We start from the raw sequence: 13,966 nt of genomic DNA on the forward strand, positions 1-13,966 counted from the left end.
TGACTGATCGCAAAAGCATCACACGTCCGAAGCCAGACGTAATTGAATTGGCATAGCTCAAAGGCAAAGGGAATGATAGCTTGTTGATCAGACGGGCTTAAGGACAAGCAGCAAATGAACACACACAAACCGCACCGCGAAACAATAAGATTGGCATTTCCCCTGCAGCTTCTCCTCCTAAATTAAAGATTGAATAACGTCAGTAGATGAAAAGAGAGTTTTATAGATAAGAACGCATCTCGGAGAAGAAAGTGTTTCTGAAATTGATGCCCTGTACTCCTCCCCGACAGAAGAAACTAAAAGTGATCTGGATGTGAAGAAGGAAAACTGTCGACTCTTTGATGCAGTAAAACAGAGAAAGCAAGACGAGGAAGCGAGGGATGAAGACGAAAAGCGAAACAACTTCTGCTTAGAGGCACAAAGTTGAGCAATGCTCGTCTTGAGTTACAATTAGCTTAGAAGCCTGTAAGGGAAAGTTGGTTCATAATAATTGAATTAAATTCACGAACATCCAAAAAGAAAAAGGAAAATAAGACAATGCCAACATGCTCACAATGCCGGATCAAAAATCGAAATGAAGGCAAGAGTCAGAGAAAGTCTGCCCACTATGCTGATAGCTCCCAGCTGATTACGTTGCATCGAACAGAGCCAAACAGATGTCACAAATCACAATAACCAACACAGAGGCAATGGCAGTGCTGTAGGCTTGTGTTTCACAGGTGTAACGTTGACCATGTTCACCACTTAAGTTTGGCGAGTTAGGACACCAACGTTTGCGAACGGGCACTAAATATAGTAGATGTATTGCCAAAATTTCTTGGCATAAAAAATGGTTGAGATATTAATCTGGACCAAAGTGGTGGACTAACTGAGAAAGTCATCCCTTGAACATAAGGGTTGCAAAATGTCAGTATATTCTATATGCATAGGTTTAAATGTATATATCTGTATCTTTCCCACCATCCCCTTGTTATGGAAATTGATTTAGATGAGGACATGCTTCTTGGTTCGTTTGTTCTAGTTTGCATTGATGTCTCTTATGTCTGACAATAGAGCAGTAGTCCTGTAAGCCGTGTTTCCCAAGGATGCAGCCGCTATCATTACTTTCCCAGCAAGACAGCCGGATATTTTGAAAGAAATGAATGTTTTTTCTTCATTTCATCATCAAAGAGATGCCATGATTCATGCGCATATGAACTAAATAGCCTTGAAATAAATTGAAAACTAATTCCATCTGCACAAATACTTGACTCAAGTGCTTTCAACAATGTCGACATGAAATTCAATTGTCTTCAGCACGATCAAACAAACGCTCAGTGCAATCTGTCGAAAGACGGACAGATAGTCCAGGATAAGATTATTTTTTTTCCCTGTCTTTGGATCTTCACAGTAACACTGAGGACATCTGTATTATCAATATGACACAACACATCTGTCTCTCCAGAGGTGGGCTGATATAATCCTGAGAGAAATACACGACATGAATCAGATTACCTGATGAGGCCTCCAGCTGCAAATCCTCTCACCGTAAAAAGCTCGTTGTAGACACCTGAGAGAAGACAGAGCTCCAGTCCTTTCTCACAGTGAAACAAACTGTGTCCATAAAAGACACAAATGTTGAAATATATTTTAAAATGTCTTTCGGGTTCATGAAAACAGCGGCTACGGGTCAGGGAGCTGAGTTTTGATTTAGGGTGAATTATATGCCGTTAAACTGTTTTGAAGCCGCTGCGCCGGTTTAATTTGTGATTTGGCATTTGTGAAGCAACACATTTAGGCACTCTGTACTGAAAAACATTCAGAGGAAACAACACATTAGGGTCATCTTTGCTGTTTTCTCATCTTCTTATTGTTTATCTAGAGTGTGGCATTACATCTGAGAAAGCAGCATATTAAACAATGGGTTTTTTTTCTACTTAGAAATACTAATAATGTATGCAGCAGCAATCTCACACAATGTGAAAAACAACCCCACAATATGATTAGAGGCAATAGCACCGACGTATGTTATGGTGGAAATACTGTATGTCCAGAAAGATAATAATTCTCTTCAGAAAGCGTTGGCAGGACAGAAATACCCGGTGCCGGTCTTATTGTGTACCGACGGGATGTTCTGCCTCCCGGAATGAGAACCGGCGAGTGTCTCAAGTTATATTTGAATCGTACTCCATCTTTTATGTCAACCTGTCTCGCTCCTCAGGCAGCTTTAGAAGCAAAAGAACAAAAGTAATACGGAGAAATCAGTGCAGAAATATGTGGGATTTTGGTAAAAACTGTGTGTCACACTGCGTTTGTTTGAAGGACGGTTGAATGTCACACGGTCTGTGCAGAAATTATCAAATTTGCATTATGGAGCCTGCGAGGGGAATAGGACTTTACAACCATGATCAAATTAATGTCGGGGTAGAAAACAGGCAGATGGTACGCTCAAACTGTCTGACTGAAGGCGCAGCAAATGTAAAATGGTAAAATGAATCAGCGACGACATGACTCCATAAAAGATGCTAAAAGAAAGGATTTAATAATGCAGCTGGCATTGAGGAACTATGATGGCCATTTCTCCCTGTTCAATAGATGATTCATCAAAACAATGAGCAACTGATTAATCGGTAATGACGACAATCAAAAAAAATAGCTACGGTAGTGTAATTTAACTTCTCTCTTCTCTCAGATATCTTCGAACAAAATATGTTGCATTAGTTTATTTTTGCAAAATGAACGTAGAGAGGAATTGAAAAAATAAAATTTTTTTTTACCAATTATACTGATGAAAAAAACCTCCTAGTACTCCGTGTAGATTCTGGCGGAAAATCATCACACTGTGTTAATTATAATTACTGGACTCTACAGAGCCATGTTTAATTCATTCCTATTATAAATATTTTAAGACAAATAAATAGACTTTGCCTGTTGTGTCTTACTGGCAGCAAGAAGATATGTATTTGACCCTTTAACAGATGTGCACATGTGTATTGAGCCGGTCTGGTCTGGTCCCAAACAAAGGGAGTCATGGAAGCGTCTTTGGTGGCTACTTTGACCGAGTACACTTGACCAACTAAAGTCAAGTCCGTTTGATTAGTATGAACGCCGTGTACCGTACCGGGGCACGTCCGCTTGAAAAGGTGGTCCCAAGTACGGTTCGTGTTTACTCGGGTACGGCTCACATCAGGTGTGAAAACCCAGGCACGGTACGACGGACTCGCACTCAATACCTTTACAAGGAAAAGCTTTGTTTTAAAACCAAAATGTAAGCACGATAAAATGACACTCCATGATAAAGTCTGGCTCAGCTTCCTGCTGCTGCACACTGATGAAACACATACTGTATCTGGCATTGTGTTTTTCACACCCCTGCTGTTGCGCTCCGCAGAGGGTCAAAGTGTGGGAGGACCGGTGTCACGCAGCCGTAGGACCGCTGATGTAACAACCCATCATCACAGCACAGAACACACACGGCGTGAATCAATAGCTGCAGCCGCGGCCGAGCACGCCCCCCCCCCCCCAACGTTGCTTCTCCAAGAGAGCAAGCGGATGAATGATTCATTTCCAGGGGCACTAAAAAGCAGACATGATCAGACAGGACACTGACCCGGACTCTGTGTTCAGTTATTGATCTCTTCTGCCCAACAACCAGCCAATTAGTTTAACTAGAGTGATTAAAAGTAACCAGGGGTAGACTGGGGGCACAACGTGCCGATGACAAAACCGCAGGTCAGAGGTCACGCACTGCTGATCACGCGATCAAGGATGGTCACACATCATCATCAGATCATAAAAGCAACACAAGCGGCTGCATAAGCGATTACATTTACGCCGCATCAGCTCAAAAGTCTTTATTAAATTCTCAGATCTCATTTTTTCTATCATATCCAACGCAAGCACAGGAAGAGCTTAGAAAATTATTTCCTTCTGCTCTTTGAACAAAAATATTATATTTATATATCTTTTTAAATCCCAGAGAAATGTTGATAATGAAAAAAGAAAGCTTTACTTGTCTATACTGGATATCGATTGTTTCTAGCGTAGATTGTTACAAGGGAACGATTATCTCAGCGCTGGTCCTCAGCTTTCTAGAAAACCTCAGCATGGACACCGAACTGGTCTGCAGGCTTCCCTCTGCAGCGTTCAGAGCATGACCTGAATCAACATCAGGAGCACAGAAGTTTACGTTTAAAACCAGTTCAGACCACTTTATACACACTAGCTGTCAGCACAGCCACCACGGACCACGAGTGGGACTTTTAATTCTTGTTTTACCCGTCTCTGCAAAAATGAGACTCAGCATAACAATGTCAAAAGAATGATGCAGAGGCAAAGAACCTTCTGAACTGAAGTTTGTTGGAGCAATGATGTTTACATTGCATGTGTATTTTGAGAACACAGAAGTGTAGTTTTCATCTGTGGAAAATTCATGAAGGAAGAGTTGATGATATATATATCTCAGGAACAAGAGACAATAAGCAACTTCTAAACCAAAGGTAGTGTCACAGAGGAAGAGACGGTATAATGAGACGTTGCCAGAGGGAATGATGCGAATCTGGAGTTTCACTGAAGTGATATGTCTTCTGAAGGGTAAAGGTGCTAATGTTTTAATAATCTCACTAACGGCGAAATGTAGTATGTGTGAAACTAAATTAAATTACTCATAATCATCAGCATGGGTTTTTTTCCCCTACTGGGTTATTCCCAGAGAGTAAAATGATTTGGTTTTCCTCTCATGACTGGCTGTGGTTTGAAACTGTGCATCAGCTGTTTCCACTTTTCCGTCTTACATATGAACTATTTCCTGGGAAGACGTGCTGCTCGGTATGTCCTCCACTGGGCTCTCAGGATTAGCTTCCTAGGATGACGATCTTTTGTTTTCCAGTGAAAACTAGTGCACAAATGGTTTCTCCGAGGCTGTGGCTTGATGATACTGGTGAGAAGCGCAGGTGAGGGGGTTACCAACGTTCTACTTCCCACAAAAGCAGAATATATCTCTGACAAAGATCTTTGAACATTCACTGCTGTTGTCGCTAATTAGCCAACAGTGTGGGCTGAAGCTAGTGAAGATCACTAAACTGGTTCATCGCAGACGTGGTACTGCAAGCTGGGCTCGGACTGAGCGGCCCCCTCGTGGCCCATGGAGACGAGGCTGTGCAGAGATTAACTGGTGGGCTGAACAATTTGGAGCTCAGTCTGGACAACTACTTAGAGCAGATCTTCTGCTGAAGCACAGCAACAGCGATCATCCTCCTTGATGTCACCCAGCTGTGTTTCTTCAACAAACCCTGTACTTATATGACGTGAAATGTTTCACACAGGGAAGATGGCAGATATATGTGATAAATACACACAATGCAACATGTTTAAATACAAAAAAAAGACAAATTAAGTACTGCAGTATCCCATAACAAGTATCTCAGAAATTTATTTATTCCTTAGTTTCTGTTGAGTTGCCTTAAAGAGCTTCGGCGCGAAGTCGTGGTTATACAGCATGGAGATGTACTTCCAGGGTTCAGAGTTTGATTCCCACTGGGACCGTCCATGTTGAAAATTAATGCACAGACATCCACCGAGCAGCATGCAGTAGGCAGAAGCAACACTCTAAAGTTTCCAAAGTTAGTCATACAGCACGCTGTGTTTTAGCAGCGAAGGTACAATGAAATTAAACCGAAGTGATCAGTCTGAGCTTGGACTGGCATTGTTTATCATCCATTCTAAAGCAACAGAAAGCCAAACGGATTTAGAAGAAACATGAGTTCAAATGTATTCATTAGCATTGATTTGGACTAACCAAAGAACCGAGAGTATCACAATGAGAGACGGTGTAGTAGTTTAATGACTACAAGACAAGGCAGCTGTTTAATCACACTACACTCAACAACTGACAACTGACTGGGTTCAAATCTTTTTGAACATTTCATTGTGTCGATCTGGTCTGCACAAAGCAACATAAATGTACACAAGATAGAACAGCACACATCCACCAGCTCCTAATGCCACCGTACTACACATGGCAGTTAGCTGTAATCCATACTAAGCAAAAAATTAAAGGGAAAGAAAAAAAGCACGCAAGGAAAGTAAAGAATAAGCAGATGTTCACATGTTCGATTATTATTGAGCCACAGCTTCAACCACTTAGTAAAAGAATGTGTATGGGAACTCCATTCTTCATTGTTTTTGCAACATGCAAGCCAGCTGTGTGCTTCTACTTTTCATTTTTGTAAAGTGAGCAGAGTGCTCTCTTCTTTCTCCTCAAAACATTGCCAAAACTGTGTAATCACTGCTGACCGCAGCACCTCCGCTAAAACACCCTGGATCATTCCATTCCACTTGAACAACAGTCTTATAAATATACATAACGCGCGCCTCAAAGCACACACGACACGTTCCCACCCTGCACGTTTTGTAATGCAGTCGTTATGGTCGGCTCCACGAGCGAGGCATCCCTTTAATCTGAGGAGGCTTCGGGTGGATCGTGGATAATAAATCATCCCAGCACCCTGGCATGGCAGCCCCGGAGACACTGCTGCGTTAACGAGGTGCTGTGTCATCACCAGAAACCGGGGGGGGGGGGGGGGGGGACGTTTGGCAGAGAAGATTCAGAATCAGCTTTCCCCCGCCGCTTCCCCCTGAACTTCCAACCTCAACTTGCCCAGCTCCCAGTATTTGACCCTCCTCTGGAGCACAGCCACTTCCGTCCCATTAAAAGCACATTTACGGAGCCTTGTAGGTCTCGGGAGGCCAACGAGGTCTCATCCTGAGTCAGCACAAAACAAAGAGCCAAAGTTGGACAACCAGGCAGCACTGAGCTGCAGATCATTCATGCATGGAATTAATGAATGTCTGGAATCAATCACGAAATCAAATGACCATATCCACCCAGGATGTAGGTCTGCTTCAGTATGGTGTCTGGGGGGACAGCTAGTTGCTGTCTAATCTTCAACGTTTAATTATTGTGTCTTTTAAAAACTGTATATAAAAATATATAGATTAAATGCATTTATTTTACAAGAAAACTATAGTTGTCAGTACCTCCTTCAGCCCTCCTTCAGCCCTGAGTAGCACTTGCAGGAGCATTGGACCTCCACCAATAAGCTGGGGCAGCCCGTACGGAGCCTAAAAGTTGACGAAGCACTCGCTGCTGCTCGTTAAGCTCATTACTGTGAGCGAATGGTAATCATCGAGACTCAGATAGTGTATCAATCCTAATTTATCATCTGGACAATAGCAGCTGGATAGTAAGAGGAAAAATTAATACGATAAGTCATCAGTAAAAAAAGTGAACCTGAAAAAATACAGTGGAAATCTCTCCTTTAATAGAATGTTTTGTTATTAAGGACTATTCACAAGTCCAACTCTTGCGTAAAGCAACAAAACATGCAAAGTAACCGTACACCACAATCACAACAGACTTCTGATGAGAATATGTCTGCACGGTCCTTGTAATTAACAGTAATTGAGTCATCAAGCCATGGTACACTCAGAAATGCTTATATCAAGCTGCAAGACAAATCATTTGAGCAAAATCCCGGTTACAACTGATGCAGTCGCCTGGATTCGAGCCATAATCTTCAGAATCATTTTTGCAGATCACACCCAGAGATCCATGGGGTTTATCCAACGTGACTTTCTGCTGTATTATTTTCAAGCCAACTATTGGTATCCATATTTAAAAAATGACCTAATTCTGAGAACATTTCAGTAATGTTATTTAATTCAATGTTGGTCTTTAGTTTTCTCTGATGTTTGTACAATATGTGCACATATGTATTTGCCTGTATCCGTCTCTCTCTCTCTCTGGCAGGTGTCCTCGCTGCTCGTTCCAAAACGGATCATTGGGAGAGATATGTGGCCCGTGCCAAGTCGTCTCCTGAGCGTCTCCCACTGGTGGTTGAGAGTTCCAAAGCGCCATGAAATACTCATGGCAAGAGAGAGAGAGAGAGAATCGCCACAAGGAGCCTATTAAAATGTCTGGACTCAGGTCTTGAATTGTTGGAGATGTAGACCTGGAGTATTAACGTGCCTAAATGGTCCCAGTAGAGCCAGCTGATGATGAGCGATGAAGAGAAAGAGATACAATGAACATACCCAACTATAGCTTTAAAACTGTATTAAAAGAAGTTAGTATCAGAATAACATTAAACATTTTAGGACCTTTAGAGGGGCAACTTGACTGAAACACTGGATTAACACGTGTTTTAGCTGAGCTGCTCTTTCTTTCAAGCATCCAGCGTTTGTCTGCTCTCAAGGCGCCGAGTCAAACCGTTTCCCCTTCTTTCAGTTTCCTTGGATCAGCGAGCCGACCCAATCAATGGACCTTGCCAGAAAAGTGGATGGAATCTGAAGGAGTGGAGAGCTGAGTGGGCTCTAAACTTAGTGGAGTAACGGGAAATTTCACAAGAAATGTTGCAATAATTCTCCCAGACACCCCTAACCTGCTGCTGTCCTCCCCTCTCACTCATCTTGCTGGGAGCAGCCCTCTCTCTTCCAAAAACAAGCTAGTGATGAAATTGCAGGTGTGGTGCAGAAAATGAGGGGGGGGGGTCAGTCAAAGTAAATACAAGCCATTACAGAGCATTTACAATACTATTAGAAAGAGTAAGGCAGAAGATAAAGGAATATCTTGTGGGGGGGTGGGGGGGGGTAGTGAAAGAAGGACATAAGAGAGGAGTGGGAAGTCATTTGTCTGAAAGAAATTGCCAATTTAAGTGGGCTGCCTGGGGAAAGGGTTCCACTCTGCGGAGCACAAAGTGTCTTGTATGGATCATGATGGTGAGCCCAACACGCTTATTAGAAAACGAATCCACAATGGTCCAAGCCCCTGTGGAAGGCTTCGCACAAGGCCAGAGGCCTAACCACCCCCACCCCCACCCATCTGTAGGTACAGTCACTTGGTAACAACCAGAAAACTTTCCAGCAGAAGTTATTTTGAGAGGAAGATGTACAAGTAGATCAGGTCTAGAGCTCAAATGCACCAGGGAGAGGAGAACGGGAGCACCCGGAATAGATTCATAGAGATAAGATGGGGAGAGCTGGAGTTTCACATAATAAATTAATTTCCGATGAAGTGAGACCGATGACCAGATGTTTAGTTTTTGTGTCACCTGCCAGGTGTTCGGATTCATTTCACCTTGAGTCAGCACCCTGATAGCCAAACCCAAACACCTGCCACAGTGTGCAAATGATAACTGTGTGTTTTGTCATTTTAGACTATCGGAGGTTAGAGTGTGTTAAATTGAGGTCGAATCTAAATTCCATGTGGAAGCAAAGGTCACATCTACTCAAAATAATCTCCATTGGTGAAGAGTGTCAGGCATTATGTTTCCCTGTGGTCAGATGGCCATCTTGACAGAAGTTAGAAGTAATGTAACAGATGCAAACTTAGCAGTGCGTTCACAGTTTAGGCTATTTGTTGGATTAATGCTACAACTCCTGTGTCTTAGTCGCCACCTGCTGATTAAAGGGACGCTAGTTAGCCCCGAATTTAGCGACAACTTCGGCTCAGGCTCCTTTGAGGTGGACTGACCTTTTAAGGTGGACAAGCTATTCTCATTTTGGGGATAAGCCTCTCCTCCGAGTTTTGCTCAGTCTTTTCTGTAATGCTTTTACATACGTTTAGATTTGCCACCAAAAATGAACTGTGACCACCACATTTAGGGGCTTGGTGGCCCGTGCTTTAAAGCATTAGCATCTACAGCTGCTGAAAATTGCAATCGGTGCATCTCTACAAATTAAAGCGCTTTCACTTTTGGCTCTGCATGTTTTGACATTTTATACTGACTACACAAATTGATCCAGAAAATAATCAGCAGATTAATTGATAATGATTCTGGCAAGAGGTGTGTGTTTTGGAAAATGAGTTGCAACAGGTTTTCACCCATTCCACAAACAAATGCACTTAATTCAAATAGAGCTATCCCATAAGCTGCCCCCTCTATGGAGAGTCTATTATTATTATTTGAATATCTTATTTAAATCTTTTGTCTTATTGTTTCATTGTATCACGGTTTTACATCGTTTCTTCAACAGGAATTTTCTTTTGAGAGAAAATAAAAGTTATGAAGTGAAAATCGAGAATCAAAGATCCCAAAAAACACAGAATCTTCTACCAGAGTTTCACAGTAAATCTGGAGCAGCATTTACTATAATTTCCATTGCTACAGTTCACACTGGCTGACAGGAGTGGCACCAATGGGACACTTTTTGAATCCTACTGATCCCTTCCTATTCGAGCTGTTAGCTTTCAAACACCTTCCTTCTCCCCGTATGACTCTTCAAACACAGAGGCAAGTCTTTGAACTCAAAGATGAACAACCTGGCAATTGCTTTCATCTTAAAATGAACTTGTCACTTCTCAGGAGGGAGAAAGTTGTTGGTTGCCTGTGGTGAATTAGTTGTGTGCGTTTTTCCCTCAAAATAGCATTTCCACAGAAAACACAGATGAAACCAATTCAGTTATTACATTTCTGTTGATAAGACTCAATTTGCATGCCAAAGGTTTTTGTTGTCGCTTAATTCTATTAGTATGATGCCTGCCTATAAGAGATAACCAATGAGATATTTCTGTATGTTAATCATTTATTTTCCCCCAAAAAATGTGTTGTTTTGCGAACAGAAACAATAAACCACCAATACCTTACTGTCCTTATACAAACCATGAATCATGAAAGAAGTGCTTCATAAAAGGGATTTGAAGTCATTTAAAATGCAATATGCATTGTTGCTGAACTATGAATGCAGGTTGAGGACAATTATGTATTCCCTTTCTTTGCCTTTTTGAGGTAGCAGGGAGACATCAGTCACCTTGCCAGAACCGTTACAGACAGCCCCATTCTTTGATTTTAATGAAATCCCAACTCAGAAACCAGCCAATTTCAATGCTCAGACAATCATAACCCTCCACTTCCTTATTCTCTGTCACATTCTCACACACACACACACACACAGACACACACACACACACACACACCAGAGCAGGCATCTCCCTGCCTACACCCACACCCAGTAAATACCCAAAATATCATCTTCAATTAAAAACAATGGGAGCCTAAGCTTTTGAGCGGATCATGGCTATATTAACACATCAATAATTCTCTCAATATGAATCTTAAAGAAGCGCGCGGCGACGTCTGGCCTGCTGACATCCGACTATAGAAACAGATGGTAATTCAGCCAAAATCTGAGAACAGTTGCAAACTACAAGCTTAATATTAAGCTTAATATTATTCTTAATTTAAGGAGGAATTTTACAATAGTTCACATGTTTTACATTTCCATATCCATCCTTTTAACATGCTCATAACAACCATTTAAAAAGACAATCAATCCATCCAAAATGATCTCGTCTGGTTTCAGCCCACGTCTCAAATGTGTTCTGCAGTTTAAGTGGGTCTGTTGTGCTGTAGATGGGATTAAGAATACTAAAACAGACCAACATAATGAGCTATAGAGCTGCTGGTCGCAGCTAAAAATCAGCTGATATTTTTTTTCTGTCAAGAAAATGACAAACATAAAGCAACAATATATCAATGCAGCAGAAGAAAATGACTGGGAAGAAAAAGGAAAGTGGAAAAAAAAAAAAAAAAGTTTCATAAGTCACTTTCAAAAATAGAACAGATCTAATCACATCGTCTGAGCTTCTGGAAAAGTTCGAAACCCCGTATGAGAAATGGATAGGTTTAGTTTAATCTTTGTATTTCCAGCGACAACATCTAAAACGTCTCGGCCTGTTTCTAAACCAAAGCAGCTCGACCATTGCTGCACATATATTTAGCAGAGCACAACAAATTGTATCATTGGTGTGATGTGAAGCATTAAAGCCCTTTGCAAAGCCTAAAGGCGTTTATTGATCACTTACGTCTGCAGTATCATTTTTGGAAAAACAAACTTGGAGGGGGGGGGGAGGATTTACCATATTTGACATTATTGTACCTACAAAAGGGATGCGATCCGCTCTACAGTAATGTCCGAATGCTCCCGTAGACATCTATCTGAGGCACTCGAAAGCTGCAAACTAAAGGCCATGTTATTGGTGAGACAGGAAGCACCACTTACATGCTAGGCTATCGATCCACTCCAAACGGATCAGCAATCACATGTGAGCCGTGGGCTGTTCAATCATGCTGCACAACGTTGTGTCCAGAGGTCTTCGGCTGGAGAGAGCTTGTATCAGAGGTAAAAGCAGTTCAGCTGGAGGACAATTCAATCATACGCTCAGAACATAAAAACAGCAAACGCAGCAGCTAAAGGTGACCCTGTAGTCTATCATAAACACAGCTTTCGATTCAGGATCAGTCCGTCTTTCTTCGGGGGAAACCTGCACTCGCAGGAACACCAATGGTGACGCCCCTTGGCCCCTCAGGTAACAGCTATTACACAGAAGTCGCAGAGGACTCAGGGGATGGGCTGACAAAGGTTGTGGGGAAGAAGTTTCCTAGAAGTGCTGCCTAATTATTGAGTGCAGTGTCACGCTCAGGTCATCTCTCAATATATGTTTAAAGGGTGCTTGATACGAAATTCAGAGCAGATCTATTGCCTCCACACGGCGACGGCTGAGCCGCAGCGCGCAGAAAAACAATGCTAACAGCGCAAACAAGGGCAACAGCGCCGACAGAGCCAATAGTATTTACCTGAGGGGAGGCCGGGCACTGCGCTCTGAGACGACAGCGCTATAAGATGTAACCGCTGTATAAAGGAGCACATAGAAGCTTGGATTACAACACACACCAAGTGAGTTCATTACTCCACTATATATTTACGTAGCAAATAGTTGTTTGCTGCTATATTAAGGCTCTGATTATCGGAGAGAACCTTCAAACATGATGTGCAAAAGCTCGCACCTCGACACAGTGGAAAAAAAACAACAAATAAAATCCACAACGGCCAGTCGTGAAATGTTTGCACAGAGATTACTTGTGGTGTCAAGGCACGTGCTGCCAGAAAGATCACAATCCATGGGAAGTTGAGCCAAGAACTCAAGGAGAAGATGTGTTTTTCTTTAGTTGTTATTTGAGTGAAAGGACTAACATTACAACACACGGTGTGTCAAGGTGTTATAAGTATTTTAGGGTGGATCCATATTGTTCTCACAACAACATCTCTAAAACAAACATATAACTAACAAAAACCAGGACCAAAGATATATATATCCAGTGTTTGAGGTGACAATTGTGTGGAAATAGAAAATACTGGCTCCAGAAACACCAAAAGAAAAATCAAAGGTTCAGAGAGAAAAAGTTCAAAACGGACAACATCTTTACACCACTGCAGCGGAAGGAGGCATTGTTATTGTCAGAGACAAAGAAGCGGTCCTTTCCTCTGACATGGCAGGATGCCTTGCAATCATATGCAACTTCTCTTTCTGGTGTTTCAACACTCAACTAGAAAGAGAGCAAATTCTCAACATGAACAAAGGACCATTTTTCTTCCAATGCCATGTATAAGGCTTCTAAAATACACAACACTAAAGCTAAGATGGCAAGGGGCATACGAGTCCTACTAAACGTCATCGTGATAAAGCTGAGTCCTTGATGATTTTCTGTTTTTAAATTCAATTTCACTTTTGATCCATCAAAAGCTTACGAAGCCATCAAACATGTGCCTAATCATAAGCGTGGAAACCTCCTGCTGTGTAACTTGCACCCACTCACTCCTGTGGGGGGGGGGGGGACTCACTGCGACACCACTGTTGTTTACGGCTAATGAACAGAATCACTGGTACCGGATGTTCTAGTATAGAACTTCTTGTGCCAGAATGTGGCAGAAAATGTGCATAAATATTGGATATGAAAAGTGCGTCTGTGTATGAAGCAGCTCCATTCCCACTGAAGTAACCCAGGCAAAAAGAAAAGTATGCAGCCATGGCAGACTATACAAAGTTTGGATTGAAGCTCGTCGAATAAGCCAAATGTTCGCGCATTAAAAAGCAAATGGCTTTTGTACACTTAATGTGATTTAAATTGTTACACAATAATCACAACTG

General features: G+C 42.0%; 1 protein-coding gene across 2 annotated transcripts in view; it reads right to left on the reverse strand.

Moving 5' to 3' along the window:
• LOC116386438 (mannosyl-oligosaccharide 1,2-alpha-mannosidase IA) overlaps positions 1–13,966 on the reverse strand; it is a 166,495-nt gene that overhangs the window by 87,925 nt on the left and 64,604 nt on the right. The window lies entirely within an intron of this gene.

The sequence above is a fragment of the Anarrhichthys ocellatus genome, unplaced genomic scaffold, assembly GCF_004355925.1.
Source record: "Anarrhichthys ocellatus isolate YVR2014 unplaced genomic scaffold, GSC_Weel_1.0 scaffold13, whole genome shotgun sequence".
In the NCBI taxonomy this organism is placed as follows: domain Eukaryota; kingdom Metazoa; phylum Chordata; class Actinopteri; order Perciformes; family Anarhichadidae; genus Anarrhichthys; species Anarrhichthys ocellatus.